Genomic DNA, 17,534 nt, shown 5'->3' with positions numbered 1-17,534 from the left:
CTCCTCCCCTACCCCCAAACTCCCCATCCTCTAACGCTCAACTCCGCACCCGCTCCGCTAAACTTTGGGCTGGTCCCCCCCGCACTGCAGTGAGGCTCTGGGCAGCTCCCCGCAACCAGTGACCGGCCAGCACCCGCCACCCTCCACCCCACTTACCCGGGCAGTGAAAGCGGCTGAGTGCTGCATGTCCCCTTCCCTTCCAGCACCTCCTTCGCCTCAGGAGCAGCTCAGCCTCCCCGCTGCAGCAGCAGCTGGGCTCGGTCGCCAGGAGCCCCCAGTGCCGGGCATGGCCTCCCCCACTCCTCTCCCTGCCGTAGGCTCCTTCAATCCCCCACCCCGTGCGCCGGTGCTGCCAAGCGACCTCCTGCCTGCTCCGCACACGCGCGGCGCGGGATCCTTGGCGGCCGCTGGAGCTCAGCGTCGCTCTGCTACAAGCTGCTGCTCAGAGCCGGGTTTAAATATCACACGCAGCAGAGCCAGGTCCCCGGCGCAGCCGCCAGCGCTGTGCTCCTGCCACGGCCCTGGCGGGGCTGAGCAGAACTGGGGAGAAGGCGATTAACCCCTGGCACAGGGCAGCAGCTGGAGCCCATTTCCAAACCCACCTCTGAGGGGAAGAGGTGGGGGTATGTAAAAAGTTCATTTAGCTCCAGAATCCTCCTCCCAGCACTGACGCAATCCCCAAGCGGCTCAGAGGAGGAGGAAACTTGTTCCCCCCAGCACTTGTTCAAAGTCCAGCGGCTTACAGTTCTGCCATCACTTGGCTTCGTCTCACCCAACAGACAAGATTGAGGGCTTGCTGCCTCGGTCTCCGTTTCTCTGCACGGACACCCAGCCGAATGAGAGTTTAAAGAGAATTTTCCATTCGGAAGGAGCGAGGTGGGAGGGGGTTTATGCAGCAAGATGGACAAAACCTTTAGAACAAGTCGAATATTCAGAGCACTGATGGAGTTCATTGGGTCTGGCACTCAGGGATAATGGCACTGCACAAAAAAGAGAGGATGTTTAACACGCTGCCCTACTTTTATCTGCGTTGTGTTTCAAAAATGTACGACATAGGGTTTGATCCTGCAAACATCCATACATCTAATTTTACTCACCTGAGCAATTAAGGTCAATGGACTGCTCATGTCGCTATACCCACCGGAGTAAGTATTTCCCGGATCAGAACCCTTAGTCTAACATATTCCAAAATGACTAGCAATTTGGGATGCCTAAATTGGCATTTGAAAGAGGCCTGATTTTCAAAGAGTAGATACTCAGTACCTTCTGAAATTCAAGCCTTTCTGGAGTGTCTCATTTTGGGAATGTAAAAATTAAGGTGCCTACCAATGTTTGTAATTTTTAAAAATCTTGAGTCAGATAGTTGGGGTAGAATAGTGTATGCACCGGGCACTGTGCAAACATTGAAAATAGATTCCTATTCTGATAAGAGTATCAGGACACTACTGTGACAAATATTAATTAGTTTTACTGGATAGGCTGTATAGTGCATGATGAGTTCTTCTTAACTATAATCATTTCCAGACTAGATCTGATGTGTTAATAAATGTTCTTTTAATCTGTTTTCAAAGTGGCCTTCAAGCATCCCCATGCTGCAATGTATACAGTTATGTTTATCTCAAAACAATACAGCATTTGCTATTAAATCTCATCCTGAACTCACTGCAAATTAGACCATAGACCACAAACCCAAACCTATATGTAAATTAACTTTCACTATCTTAAACTGGCATTCATAGCCAAAAATGCATCAAATATATGCATCTGAAAATAAAATGACATTCTGTGTTCATGTTTAACATGCTATCATACTTTTACCATAAAATGGTGCTACACAAGGAGATTTATACGTGGTTGAAAATGGACAGGATATAATTTTCCTGTTCAAAGAGGACAATTAATGAAAGAACAGAAATAAGTAACAGGTGTTAGAGCAAGACAACCCTATCTTATTCCCATTGAGTCAATGGCAAACATGCATTCATTTAAATGGAAGCAGGATCAAGCTGAGAAAAAAATAGTGATAGTTCCTACAAACGTCTCAAAGAAAATGTCTAGCTAGTACTAACCCATACACTCCATGAAGTCTCCCAAGAACTTCACTAGTGCCAATCTATTCTATATGGAAAGAGCTCAAAATGCTATGGCGATGGGCAGCACTTCAAAACCCTGAGACACAGAAACAACTAGAGACTGAGATGATTTTAAAGCCATTTAGGGTTTTAACAAGAGTTTCATGTTCAAACCGTACATAAACCGAATGCATTACTTCCCCCCCCCCCCCACCCACAGACACAAACTAGCTAACCTGGTGACAACCTTAACTCAGACTTTATTTGGTAGGCTTCATAGGTTCACAACCCTTCCATTACAGGATGTTGATCTGCTTTAAGCTACACCAGTAAAGCTGAAAATGGACAGGATATAATTTTCCTATATTGGTATAGTTAAAGTGGTACAATCCTCCTCCTGTAGATGTAGTTACACCGCTATAAACATAGTATAGCTAATGCTCATACAGGAAGGGGAGTATCAGGGGGTAGCCGTGTTAGTCTGTATCTACAAAAACAACAAAGAGTCTGGTGGCACCTTAAAGACTAACAGATTTATTTGGGCATAAGCTTTCGTGAGTAAAAACCTCACTTCTTCGGATGCATAGAGTGAAAGCTACAGATGCAGGCATTATATACTGACACCTCAGGAAGGGGACTAAGCTATGCCAGTGCAGGCACCTTTATAACCAGTATAACTGAATCCATACTAGGGGTTGTTCTGGTATAATTATATCAACTAATAACAAAAATAATTCCCCTAACTACCAGTTATGCAGATACTAAACCTTTGTGTAGACCAGGCTCAAGTTAAACCAGCTTTATTATTTTTAATAATACTTTGCCCTATCTTACATAGGAAAGTTGCTCATGAGGGGAATTTTCATTAAAATAAAACGGTGACCAATAAAGAGATTTAAAATAATAAAGATAATAATAAAGTGATGATGTGAATATAATCTGAATTGGTTTAACGTCATCAGAAAATCTGTCACAATGGATCTCCCAATTTAACAAAAAGGTATATTCTCCTCTCAGTGATTTCATGTAATTCCCATTAATGTTATTGGGAGTTATGAAAGTGCATTAAGAGAATAATATATCCTCTGGTTTGACACAACCCTGTGAAGTGAGTTTGTATTGGCTCTGTTACAAACCACAGTGGAAAAGCTATGTGCAGACTGAATAGTTTTCCAAAGTTAAACATTTTGGTGATTTTGGCAATGAAAAAAATAACTGAAAAGAGCTTAGATTGTTTTAAGGTTTTAAAGGAATTTAGAACGGTTTATCAGGAGTTTTGAGGAACAAAAAGTCTACATTCTTGGTAAAACAGTGGTTTCTATTATCCTACAGGTGCACAGGGGAAGAAATTATACACATCTTTTTTAAGTGGAAGAATCTCTCTCCATTTACCTGTTGGAGAAGATAGTCCATGGTGATTTAGAATGGTCACACTAGATCAGACCCAGCTACTTTGGTATTATATTACCTCCAAAAGTAGCCAATACTTGATGGTTCAAAAAATATAAGAGCAACATCTCCTACTCCTGCTCCTATAATGCACCTAATCTCAAACAAACCATCCCGGTGTGTAGAAAAAAAATAGTAAATATGGCAGGCGACCAGCTTGGCTTACAGTGAAATCCTTGCTGATCTTAAACACAAAAAAAGAAGCTTACAAGAAGTGGAAGATTGGACAAATGACCAGGGAGGAGTATAAAAATATTTCTCAGGCATGCAAGAGTAAATCAGGAAGTCCAAATCACACTTGGAGTTGCAGCTAGCAAGAGATGTTAAGAGTAACAAGAAGGGTTTCTTCAGGTATGTTAGCAACAAGAAGCAAGTCAAGCAAAGTGTGAGCCTCTTACTGAATGAGGGAGGCAACCTAGTGACAGAGGATGTGGAAAAAGCTAATGTACTCAATGCTTTTTTTTACCCTGTCTTCATGAACAAGGTCAGCTCCCAGACTACTGCACTGGGCAGCACAGCATGGGGAGGAGGTGACCAGCCCTTTGTGGAGAAAGAAGTGGTTCAGGACTATTTAGAAAAGCTGGAGGAGCACAAGTCCATGGGGCCGGATGCACTGCATCCGAGGGTGCTAAAGGAGTTGGCGGATGTGATTGCAGACCCATTGGCCATTATCTTTGAAAACTCATGGCGACTGGGGGAGGTCCCGAATGACTGGAAAAAGGCTAATGTAGTGCCCATCTTTAAAAAAGGTGGGAAGGATCATCCGGGGAACTACAGGCCAGTCAGCCTCACCTCAGTCCCTGGAAAAATCATGGAGCAGGTCCTCAAGGAATCAATTCTGAAGCACTTAGACGAGAGGAAAGTGATCAGGAATAGTCAGCATGGATTCACCAAGAGCAAGTCATGCCTGACTAACCTAATTGCCTTCTATGACGAGATAACTGGCTCTGTGGATGAGGGGAAAGCAGTGGACATGTTATTCCTTGACTTTAGCAAAGCTTTTTATACGGTCTCCCACAGTATTCTTGCCAGCAAGTTAAAGAAATATAGGCTGGGTGAATGGACTATAAGGTGGATAGAAAGGTGGCTAGAGCGTCGGGCTCAACGGGTAGTGATCAATGGCTCCATGTCTAGTTGGCAGCTGATTTCAAGTGGAGTACCCCAAGGGTCGGTCCTGGGGCCAGTTTTGTTCAATATCTTCATTAATGATCTGGAGGATGGTGTGGACTGTACCCTCAGCAAGTTTGCAGATGACACTAAACTGGGAGGAGTGGTAGATATGCTGGAGGGTAGGGATAGGATACAGAGGGACCTAGACAAATTCGAGGATTGGGCCAAAAGAAATCTGATGAGGTTCAACAAGGACAAGTGCAGAGTCCTGCACTTAGGATGGAAGAATCCCATGCACTGTTACAAACTAGGGACCAAATGGCTAGGCAGCAGTTCTGCAGAAAAGGACCTAGGGGTTACAGTGGGTGAGAAGCTGGATATGAGTCAACAGTGTGCCCTTGTTGCCAAGAAGACTAACGGCATTTTGGGCTGTATAAGTAGGGGCATTGCCGGCAGATCGAGGGACATGATCATTCCCCTCAATTTGACATTGGTGAGACCTCATCTGGAGTACTGTGTCCAGTTTTGGGCTCCACACTACAAGAAGGATGTGGAAAAATTGGAAAGAGTCCAGCGGAGGGCAACAAAAATGACTGGGGGCTGGAGCACATGACTTATGAGGAGAGGCTGAGGGAACTGGGATTGTTTAGTCTCCAGAAGAGAAGAATGAGGGGGGATTTGATAGCTGCTTTCAACTACCTGAAAAGGGGTTCCAAAGAGGATGGAGCTCGGCTGTTGTCAATGGTGGCAGACGACAGAACAAGGAGTAATGGTCTCAAGTTGCAGTGGGGGAGGTTTAGGTTGGATATTAGGAAAAACTGTTTCACTAGGAGGGTGGTGAAGCACTGGAATAGGATGATTTAGTTGGGAATTGGTCCTGTTTTGAGCAGGGGGTTGGACTAGATGACCTCCTGAGGTTCCTTCCAACCCTGATATTCTATGATGATTCTATGATTGTGTAACACTGGACAGAATAAAAATATTTGACTCTAACATCTTGTAATATGCCATTACACCTCTTGCTGTTTCCAAGTGTCGTGTAGCTGTGCTGGTCCCAGGATATCAGAGAGGCAAGGTGTGTGTATAATATCTTTTTATTGGACCAACTTCTGTTGGTGAGAGAGACAAGCTTTCGAGCTCTATGTAACCTGAAAGCTTGTCTCTCCGACGAACAGAAGTTGGTCTAATAAAAGATATTACCCCACCTAACTTGTGTCTCTAATTAGACTGCCTATCATCATTTTACTGTAGCTTGACTAGCTGCAAGTTACTAATTACCTAAAAATTATTTAGTCCATTATAAACTATAGCCATAGCATTGGAAGCACAGGAGTAGTGTATAGGCAACAGGAGGTGACGAAAGAAATGAACTGAAATTAGAAATATAGGTAGTGGCAGTGTTATGCCAGGACTTGATGATTAGGATGAGAGACCTGAATGTGAGAAGGAGCCAGGAAAAGAATTCAAAGAGGGGCGTGACATGGCCATTTTCAGCAGCAGTAGTACATTTGAAGTGGAAGGCTGCATGATGAGATGTGAATAAGCCAGAAAGTGGGAGGTTACAGCAGTCCACAAGAGATATGCCAGAGGGGCTGTTGTGGAAAAGGAGAAAGGAAAATCTAAACTTTAGATATGTTTCCATGAAAGAACAGGTAAGCGTTTTAGCATGATCCTGGATATGAGGACGAGAGAAAAGACTCAAATGGGATACACCTGTTTGGGTGATGGTCAGGTGGTGCGGTTTTCAACAGTGAAGAAGGAGGGGAGAGTGGAGAAGGTTAGAATGAGAAGGCTTTCTTGTCTCCATATTTAATAAGATAGTGGGACATCTCTGTGGAGATGCAACATTGGACAAGGGTGGTGCTGGTGGTGAAAAAGCCTCTCCTGTGGGAGAAGGACAATCCAGTGGTTAGTTCACTTTGTGACCTTGGGCAAGTCACTTAGGGCCAGTTTTTCAAAAGATATTTAGACATCTAAAGATGCAGATAAATATCTGGTGGGGTTTTCAGACATACCTAGGTGTCTATCTCCTACTGAAATCAATATAAGCTTTTACATATCCTACTAGGTTCCCAACTGCATTTTTAGGAACCCAAACACTTTTAGCAATCTGTCCCTAATTTTCTCTGTGACACCTTATTTCACAAGTGAGGGTAAATACATTCAATATTGAGAGGTGCTCAGATACTAACATAAGTACCTGAGATAGAACTGCCCTCTCTTGGGCATCAGCATAGAGACAACAGTTGGAACCATGCAAGCAGGCCAAGCACCTTGGGAGACAGTTTCAGGCACCCAAGGAGATGGAGAAACATCAGCAGGGAAGTAAGAGGAGAACCAAAAAACTGAAGTCATAAAAACAAAGGATGGGCAGCAAGTGAGGAGGAGGAATCCCTGGTGCAAAGCATTTACTTTTCATTGTTCACAAATTTGTTACTCTTTAAATGCACTGAATGTTGCCTTCTCACATTATGTTAGAAGACAGAATGTAAGGGTTGACATCCACACTTTAAAAACCTCAGTCAATTCCCTTCTAATCTTTCTCTGTCTTGGGCGATCTACCCTCTCTTTGCCCACTCATCATACATGAACGCTATGAACAATTAGCTATTTTGGTCACCCTTCTGTGCACCTATACAGGCTCCCCTCTGTTTCTTGAACTAAAAAACTAACAATAGGGCCTGATTCTGATCTCACACCTGTTTTATACCAATGTAGTTTCATTGACTTCAATGAAATTATTCTTGATTTACACTAGAATCAGTGAGATCAGAATCAGGTCCTGTATAGAGTTTCACTTTTTTTTTAAATGAATACAATGTATACATGGTTTGCAAGTATAAACATTGCTTTAATATAAATCAGAAGCATGGCAAGTCAGAATGCTTTTACAAGGAAAGAAATAAAATGAGCTGAGATTTAATTGCTCAGCTCCTTGATCCCACATATTGCATATGCTTTAGACTGTGGACTTTAGACTGTGATCATCCCACTAAATATAATTTTGTGGTCAATTGCTCCAGTATTATCATTTAGACTGAGGTTGTGCTGTCTGTAAAAATGCAACCATATTAGGGAAAAAAACTGTTTATATGTCTTAAGGTATTATGAAAATGGAAAACCCAAACAGCCAACAAGAAAATTTTTTTTACATTGCTCTACCGATCCAGCACTGACATAATGGATTCCTACTTGCTACATACATACAGATTATATATAGTCTAACATTTTTACTTAATTGCAAATTATATGGTACAGTTTAGATATTGATACCTAAAACATTTCCATTAATATGGCTTTTACCTTGCAAACTAAAAGTATAATTAAGCAAATATAAATGTTGTTAACCCAGAACAATACATAGGTTACTCCAAGGAATGTTGATGATTAATCATAATCAGATAGTGAAGATGTTGGGGAAGCCCATAATCACACCAAAAGCTATAATCACAAAGAACATTGAAAAATGACAATTCATCTAGTTGCTTACCAAATCAGTGATAAATCTTCTCTAGAAATCCAGTAAAAAAATATAAAACATTATTACTATGATTAAATACAAAAAGTAAGAGAGTGTGTGTGTGTGTGTGTGTGTGTGTGTGTGTGTGTGTGTGTATATATATATATATAAATTGATTATGAAACTGATCAATATGGCTCAGCGGCGCAGCTGTACATTTATACAGAGAATGTAGAGTCAATGAGCTGTTGGTGGTCCAATAGCTTCATAAAAGGAAAAAAGGGGGTATTTCATTGGCAAAAACGTGATCTCTGTGGGTATGTACTGTTTTGCTTTTCCTTTGCAAATTGTCCTACGAGCTATTTTCAGGCTAGCTAACATGTGTGATGATTTGATAAAGAACCAGGCAGATTTTCTTGTAAATGCTGAATCTAACTATTTTTAAACACAATTCAGTGGGGTGCAAATTCTACCTATTATTTTGACATTTGGATGCTGCAAATATGGAACAGTGGACCAAGAGTGTTTAACAGGATGTGTCATTTAACATGGGCAATGTTTAGTTGCAATTCTTTGCTTCGTCACTCGGTGGCATATGACTGCAAGATGTTGGAGAATTTAAGAGAGGGATGTTCTAGTTAGAGTGAGTGCAGTAGAGAGGCCCATAATGGCACCTTTATTTAAATAACATGCATATTACATAAAATTATAATAAATAATTCTTAGTGCCACGCTGCTCTGCACTCCTCTGATACCAAGTGTCAAACTGATTTGAATTGATCAGGACACACAGTTGAATGAATGACAGAACCAGGGATGGATTTAAGCAGCAGGCCACAGCTTTATTAATTAACATTGAGGAGAGGCACTATGTGCCCACCGTCCACTCTCACATACTAGACATTTAACTGGATCCAGTGCAGGGTTACAGAGCTCCCACCATACAACTATTAACTCAGAGTAGAGCCTGTTCAGACTAAGCCTACAACTCTGCTCACTTCTGAATCCTCTCACCCTCCTGCCGTGGGAGATAGTGGTGGTGGGGTGATAGAATGAACCAAGTAGAGACTTCAGTCTGCAAAGACTTCAGGTCTCCCCTTCTTATTGACACACTTCTAGAAACTGATCATTTTAGCCTTTATCTGCACTAGACATCAGCCACAAGTTGTGACAAGCTAAGCAGTCTTACCGTTCCTCATATTAAACTTTCAAGTCCTGTTCTATTTAACACAACTATGTCTCCATGATGCTGCAAGGGAACCCATCCGACCACAGCCAGTTTGGCCCAATGGGAAAAATTTCTTCCTGATCCCAAAACAGGTCATCAGTCAGACCCGCAGCATCTTGAAAAACACATCTTCTATACTACAACTAAGAGGATGGAGGCTTGGCAGCTAAATGGGCTAGAGGCCCTTCAAAAGCCTAGGGAAGAATGTAAATAGATGGAGGAAGGGAAAGCAAGAGAGCCAATCAGTCCAACCAATCCCCCTAGATGGGCCAAAGGGGGGGGGGGGCGCAGAGGGTCCAAGAAGGAGGGACCCAGCTCCTGTCTTGCCAAGCATGAGTTCTCACATCACCCTCTCTTCTAGGCATTGTCTCATCCCTGCTCTTTTGATCAAAAACCCTTCCTACTGAGGGAGGCAGGGAGGGAGACACAATCATCACACACTAAAACAGTATATAATTGGAGCCTTCTTTCTGTTCAAATGAGGAAAGCTATGTCTTCTTATTTACTCATATATCCTACCCTCAAGTTAACTGTCCCTTCTCCTTTTCCTGCTTCCCAAAACATTAAAGGATACCTCATACCTTCTTTCTACAGCAACATAGATGAATATTCTGGCCTATTTGAAGGTTTACAACTTTCAGTTGGACTTTAAGCACCAAACTAAAAAACTCTAGAGAAGTATGTGCACAAACACTAGTGTGCACAAATCTGGTCAAGCTATTTTCTTGCGCAGTTACCATAAGATTGCACACACAATCATGGCAATTACACAGCTCTTGGTACATGGTAATGTGTAATTATTCAGCAAAGGTAGCTAAAAAATTGCACACCTAACATTTTCAGAAACCTGGCCCACAAACTATATTTGGTATTTTTGGCCTTACAAATGAGTAATCCTTTTGATTCTGCTCTGGGGCATTTTTTTGGATCCTGAGGGTAGAGATTAACTTTGGAGCATCTATGTATCGTCTTTTAAAAAATCTAAGACATTAGGCTGAGTTCTGCACTCATTTCCAACTTCTCGGAAACCATTAGCTAGTGTAATCACACCTTTACTCCCTTATACTGGGAGGTGATCACTAAGGTTGTTTGCTTTTTAATAAAAATTACATGCTATGATTACATTATTATTTAATAAAGTATTCATTCCTTTGGTAATCTGACATTTTAATTGTAAACCTGATCTCTCTCCCTACCCCTTTTCTGTTATAAAAAAAAAAGCTGGGGGGAGGGCACAAAAGCAGCTTGAGATGATCATGTGAATGAGTTTTTTTTTTTTTTTAATCCTTCACAAGCAATTTCAGTTTGGTTCTAAAACTATCTAAAGCACTAAAAATAAGTCTTCAGGCACCTTCTCTGATCAGGGTACAGCATTATCAACTATCCTGTTAGATTTTTTTTTCATATTTGACAGTAGTCAGTCATACAGATTCCTGTTCCCTGTCCTGACTAACATCCTGATCTTCCATGTAATTAATTATCTTATTTCCAACCTTTTATTATTTTTATTGCATAATTACCCATTTGGGTGATTTATATCTAACTGGGTTTTCTTAATGTGTGGAACATTATAGACTCCAACTGGGCCCTTTTGTTATTCTACACAGTCACTGAGTTATTTGTAGTTCTAATTTCTCTTTTCATTTGATAAAGTGATACTCAGCTCTAAGTCATTTCTCTAGATTTATGAGCCGTCTCCTTATTTGCCTATTTAAAAAATTTAACTCATCATCATTAGAAGGAACATCAATGACTGCAACTGTATTTGGCAAAAAAAATGAGATTGATTAGTCCTTTTAAACATGATTTTGCTGATTTCTAAATTTTATTCTATACTACAGCTACCCTTCCTGGCTTGGAATAGGTCTTATTTCAGATTCCAGTTATTACTTGAGAACCATGAGTCTGATCTTGCACGATTGAAGTCAATGGGAGCAGGATCAGAGCCCACATTTCTATCACTGAAAGTCTTTTGCATCCCTGTGAAATCTGTTCAATTCTGAGCCAGACTTTTCAAATACACTCAGGTCCCATTTAGACACCAAAATGAAGTGGACAGATGTTCAGAAGTGCTCACCACCCACTGGGAACAGTTTTGAAAATCTTCCCACTTCTGTTTAGGTGCCTAAATAATAGCTGAGTTTTTTTCAAATCTGGCCCTACACATCCTTATATCTTTCGCTTCAGCTAGCTTGACTCCTTCTTTCACCTTTGTCACTTTCCAGCTTGATTACAATAATGACCTGTGGAAACTGGCTAATCCTCAAATTGTTGTTGGGGATTAACTATTTTCCTATAATTTAGGGATGAGGGAGATTTTCTCACTGCTAAGAGACATGGCTGGGCCAGAGACATGCCTCCTCCTTCAGCCTGATCTGTAGGCACAAATCATGGGTGCAAATTGAGAATCCATTTTTGAAGATTTGGCCTGTAGGTTTTCTAAGCAATAACCAAAGCAAACACATTATTGAGCAGCTTACAGTGTAATTATCTAAAGGTTACATAAATTAAGTTTAGAATTGTTATGTTACTGTTGCTATTTGAGTGTTGATTAAAGGCTGTTTTGTAAAGTATTGTGTGTGTGTTTATGGTACGATATAAAGTACAGTCATGAGCTGGAAAATGAAGGCTCATTTGGTTGATCTCTTTGCACAGAAACAGGTCAAGACAAATTTCAAAAATGACAGTTTTCAGCTGAATAGACAGAGGGTGAGCCTCTTTGGTGAGCCTATGTGGAACATTTTACATAAACAGCTCTTGCTATGTGGCAATGTGTAATTCAACCTGAAATTTCCAGATTTTTGGCTTGCATACCTAAGGTGCACAAAAGAAAGATGATGGGCCAAATTTTGTTTCCACTTACACTATGGTAAATCCAGAGTAACTCCATTACCCTAGTATGACTTACCAAAAATAAAGTGTTTCAACCAACAGTGAAAGTATGCATTTCACTAAAATACCGTAATTCCTGCTTTCTCTCTATAAATGAGAATGTATTCAAGACGGAGTCCAGTTTTATGATTTAAAAACCTATAAAATGCTTAAAGCAATTTTAATTTTTTTTAAAAACAATGTTGGACATAACATTACAGGTCTCATTTCTACATGCTAGACAGAGAAGGAGAGAAAGATATGCAAATAATATCCCAATCTCTAGTTGACTGAGTCAGAAGCACAATGAATTATATCAGGTACAACCGGTCCAGAATGTTTGTTTTTAAATGCTGTATAGGTTAGTAGATGTTTAAATTTTAAAGTAGTATGTAATCTGCTGAAAGGAAGTTACTGATACTTCAAATGCCAACTGAGGAAAGTAAAGAATTAAATTTTTGTAGCTATTAATAGTTTGCCACAATACAGTAAAAGCATGCCATAAAATCCAATTTTATTGCATATATATTAAATGCAAGAGTGGATCTATTATCTTCTTTTCAAATTTTATACACCTATACAGTGCACTTGTTTTCAGCATTACAGTGTTTTAAAAACCTCACAAAGAATGACTATGACACCCCATTATGTTATCATTTGAAATGGATGTAAAAGCGTTTGGTGTCATTTTACACTTATCTCATGCTCTTCATGGGGTATATTTTTCAGACAGCTGAGTATCAGCTTCCCTTCTTACAGGAGCAACTTGTGCCTAATTTTGCAGATGCAAAATGAATCCTGGGCACAAGTTTCAGCCCATGTGCCTCTAGGTACTTGCCTTGAGTATGCATCTTTAGTTATGCAGTTAGTGGCATGCATACCTAGATCTGCACCCACAATTCAACTGTGGATACAAACTGTTCCCCTAAAAGGGGTTTTGAAAATAAAGACCTAGATGTCAGTCAGTACAAGAAACAACATCAAACCAGAGATTAATGACACACATTAATTGTATTTATTGTGGAGAAGATTTTCAAAAAGCACAAAGGGGTGCCTCAACACCCCTAGCTAACTCCCCTTTGTCCCTTTGAAAAATCTCTCCCTTCTTCCTCTTCCTTCCATATATAACAAAAATGGATCTGAAACAAAACCTTGGATCTGAACTCCAGCTAGGTTTGGGGCAGAGTTTGCAGCTCAAAACTTTTTCTAAAACAGGCCAATTCCAAAACACCTTGAACCAAAACAAAGTTTTGATTTGGTATTCAACACCCCAAGATCAGAATTGTTCAGATCTGCAGCTCCTGCTTCTGTAGTCAAAGGAATTGGAAGTTTTGATTCAGTCCCATAGTTCAGACCCAGGGTTTGAGCCCATCTCTTATTTATAGACAAAATTAAAGTATCAGAGTAAAGAGAGTGTGAATGCCTCACAAAAAGAAATATCAATCTTTTGGAACAGGCCCTGATCAGATTTGCCAAGTGAACCCAAATGTCTTGAATTCGGGTTCTGAAGACTCAGTTGCTGCTCTGGACTGACATTCAAGAGCATAAGGAGCAGATGGCCAGGCACTTCCCCATGCAGCTGGCCTTCACTTGCAATCCAAACTCTAACCAGGGTGATCAACTGACATTGCAAGAGGATGACATTTACGTCAGGACATTATATTATCAGATTGCAATGCAGTTCAAATTTGGGACCACTGAAATTTATGGTCAATTTAAACTAGGCTGTCAAGCAATTAAAAAAGTGAATCATGATTAACCACACTGGTAAGCAACAATAAAATACCATTTAAATATTTTGGATGTTTTCTACATTTTCAAATATGTTGATTTCAATTACAATACAGAATATAAAGTGTAGGCTGCTCACTTTATATTTATTTTGATTACAAATATTTGCACTGTAAAAAACAAAAACAGTATTTTTCAATTCCCCCATTACAAGTATTGTAGTGCAATCTCTATCATGAAAGCTGAACTTACAAAAGCAGAATTATGCACAAAAAATAACTACATTCAAAAATAAAACAGAGTCCACTCAGTCCTACTTCTTGTTCAGTCAATCACTCAGACAAACAAGTTTGTTTACATTTTCAGGAGATAATGCTGCCCACTTCTTGTTTACGTCACCTGAAAGTGAGAACAGCCATTCGCATGGCACTGTTGTAGCTGGCATTGCAAGATATTTATGTGCCAGATGTGCTAAAGATTCATATGTCCCTTCATTCTTCGACCACCATTCCAGAGGACATTCATGCATGCTGATGACTGGTTCTGCTCGATAACAATCCAAAGCAGTGCAGACTGACACACGTTCATTTTCATCGTCTGAGTCAGATGCCACCAGCAGAAGGCTGACTTTCTTTTTTGGCGATTTGGGTTCTGTAGTTTCCGCATCAGAGTGTTGCTCTTTTAAGACTTCTGAAAGCATTCTTCACACCTCCTTGCTCTTAGATTTTAGAAGACAGTTCAGGTTGTCAATTTGGGGCACCACTGGGTCTTAGTGTCCACCCGTCCGGCTTTCCTATCCCTGTTCTGACCCTTCCTGCAGGCTCAGAGTCTTCCTGAGAAGGGGATCTAGTAGTTAAAAGTGAAAAAGCCTCCAGCCTGCCAGACCTATTAGCACAACATTGAAACTGTTAAAAAGCCATTCAAGGGGTAATGAAACCATTTAACAGGCCTTTGCCAACCCCCAGGTATATACACTGTCAATTTTTGAATTTACTGTCAAAAACAGTTGGGCATTATTGTCATATTTACTCAGAACATGTCAGTATACAGGACCTTAGTTTAAAATTTGCTTTAAAAATATTTCATTAGTGGGGTGGTGACAATTATAAACTCACATCTCTAAAAAAATCCTTGCATAGATTTTTAGATGCACAGTCATCTTTAGCCTTAAATGTTTGGATCTTCAGGCAAAGTTTTTTAAAAATAAATCCTTCAAAAGTCCACCCTTACCTAAAATACATATTTTAATTACTATTGTAAAAAAAAAAAAAAAAACTTGCTTCCAAAGTTTTTCTGTTCTTTCTGTCCATCCAGGAGCGGCGCCAGGGATTTTGCCGCCCTAGGCAGCAGGGTCTCCTCCTCTGAGCATTCGGTGGCGGGGGGTCCTTCCGCTCCACGTCTTTGGTGCATTTCAGTGGCGGGTTCCAGAGTGAGTGAAAGACCCACCGCCGAATTTCCACTGAAGACCTGGAGCGGAAGGACCCACCGCCACCGAATTTCCACCGAGGATGGCAAAATGCCGCCCCCGGCGACTGCCTAGGGTCGTCTAGTGGAAGTGCCAGCCCTGTGTCCATCCCTTTCTCCCTTAACCCGCCCCCCCATTGAAGAGGTCCCTTAAAGGGACAACACCCCTTTCCTTCCAGATAGCTGGACAAAGTTTCCCTTTCTTTACTTCTTACTATCTGATGAACTTGTTTTAAGAGAACCCTCCAGCAAAATCTTAGTAAGATATAAAATCCTGTGTAATGCCTAAAATCTTTGGAAACATTTTTTAAAGTTGGTGAAATTTCATAAACATATCTATTGTTATGGAGATCACACAAAGTAAATTAGTGTTCCCTTTTTCTAAAAGCAATGAACATTGTTATGAACATTCTAAACCTCTTGGACTGATTAATTTAAAATAATGTCTTTGTTTCAGTGAGTTAAATATGTAGTAATCTGGAATGAATACTTTATGAAGGTTTAAGAGTCCATTTAAAATATAAAATCAGTTTAGAAATACTGATTAAGAAAATGTAAAACAGAGCAGAGCTGCATCATGTATTCAATAATACTTAATGTTGTATTCAGCAAGGCAGCTTATTCACCCTTACTACAAAGTTTTTGCAAATAAATGTCGGACAAACATCAGGGCATATCAAAAAACCTGTGATTGTCATTTTTTATTCCCAAGTTTAGTGCTTTTAATTAGGTACCTTCTGCATGTCCATTCTGCATGAGGGAGAGGGTACGGGGGTCTCTGTGGGGAACTGTGACTCTCCGTCTCCTGCCTCGTCCCTCCCTCTCCCGCCGGGCTGCAAGCTCAGGCTGCTGTCGGGCATAGGGGCACCAGTTTAAAAATCTGCATAGGACCCCATAAATCCTAAGGACAGCTCTGCAGATTCTTAAACCTTGGGTCGAGTGCTGTAGCTATTTTTAGAAATCTCACATTGGTACCTTCTTTGCGTTTTGTCAAATCTGTAGTGAAAGTGTTCTTAAAACGAACATGTGCTGCTAGAACACGAAATATATGGCAGAATGTGAGTAAAACAGAGCAGGAGACATACAATTCTCTCCCAAGGAATTCAGTCACAAATTTAATTAACGCTTTTTTTTTTTTTTTTAAATGCGTGTCATCAGCATGGAAGCTTGTCCTCTGGAATGGTGGTTGAAGAATGACGGGACATATGAATCCTTAGCATATCTGGCACGTAAATATCTTGCAATGCTGGCTGCAAAAGTGCCACGCGAATGCCTATTCTCAGTTTCTAGTGACATTGTAAATAAGAAGCGGGCAGGATTATCTCCCTTAAATGTAAACAAACTTGTTTGTCTTAGCAACTGCTGAACAAGAAGTAGTACTGAGTGGACTTGTAGGCTCTAAAGTTTTACATTGTTTTGTTTTTGAGTGTAGTTCTGTAGCAAACAAATAATCTACATTTGTAAGTTGCACTTTCAGGACAAAGATTGCACTACAGTACTTGTATGAGGTGAACTGAAAAATACTATTTCTTTTGTTTTATCATTTTTACAGTGCAAATATTTGTAAGCAAAAATATAAAGTGAGCACTGTACACTTTGTATTCTGTGTTGTAACTGAAATCAATATATTTGAAAAATGTAGAAAAACGTCCAAAAATATTTTAAATTTCAATGGGTAGTCCATTATTTAACAGCATGATTAAAACTGCAATTAATCACGATTAATTTTTTTGAGCTAATAGCATGAGTTAACTGTGATTAATCGACAGACCTAATTTAAACCTGAAAAATCTTTGGCTTTGTCTAGACTAGGATTTAAGGACATGGTGTTACAATGGAATATGGTGTGCGATTCTGGTCTCCCTTGTTTAAGAAAGATTAATTCAACCTGGAACAGGTGCAGAAAAGGGCTACGAGGATGATCAGAGGAATGGAAAACCTACCTTACGAGAGGCGACTCACAGAGCTTGGCTTGTTTAGCCTAACCAAAGACTGAGGGGAGATATGATTGCTCTCTATAAATACATCAGAGGGAAAAGTACCAGGGAGGGAGAGGAATTATTTAAGTTAAGCGCCAGTGTTGACACAAGAACAAATGGATATAAACTGGCCATCAAGTTTAGGCTTGAAATTAGATGAAGATTTCTAA

General features: G+C 40.3%; 1 protein-coding gene across 2 annotated transcripts in view; it reads right to left on the bottom strand.

The window, feature by feature from the left end:
- Nucleotides 1–17,534, bottom strand: part of SULF2 (sulfatase 2) — a 269,349-nt gene that overhangs the window by 99,876 nt on the left and 151,939 nt on the right. The window contains exon 1 of one of the 2 annotated variants that reach the window (XM_034786933.1): nt 157–314. The exons of the other annotated variant lie outside the window; for it this stretch is intronic. The gene's annotated coding sequence lies outside the window, so the exon portion shown is untranslated. Of the gene's footprint in view, nt 1–156; nt 315–17,534 lie in introns of those variants that run through there. 2 annotated transcript variants of the gene reach the window in all.

Source organism: Trachemys scripta, chromosome 12 (assembly GCF_013100865.1).
Source record: "Trachemys scripta elegans isolate TJP31775 chromosome 12, CAS_Tse_1.0, whole genome shotgun sequence".
Classification (NCBI taxonomy): Eukaryota; Metazoa; Chordata; order Testudines; family Emydidae; genus Trachemys; species Trachemys scripta.
The sequence above is the reverse complement of the archived record's forward strand: the minus strand, read 5'-3'. Positions and strand labels throughout refer to the sequence as shown.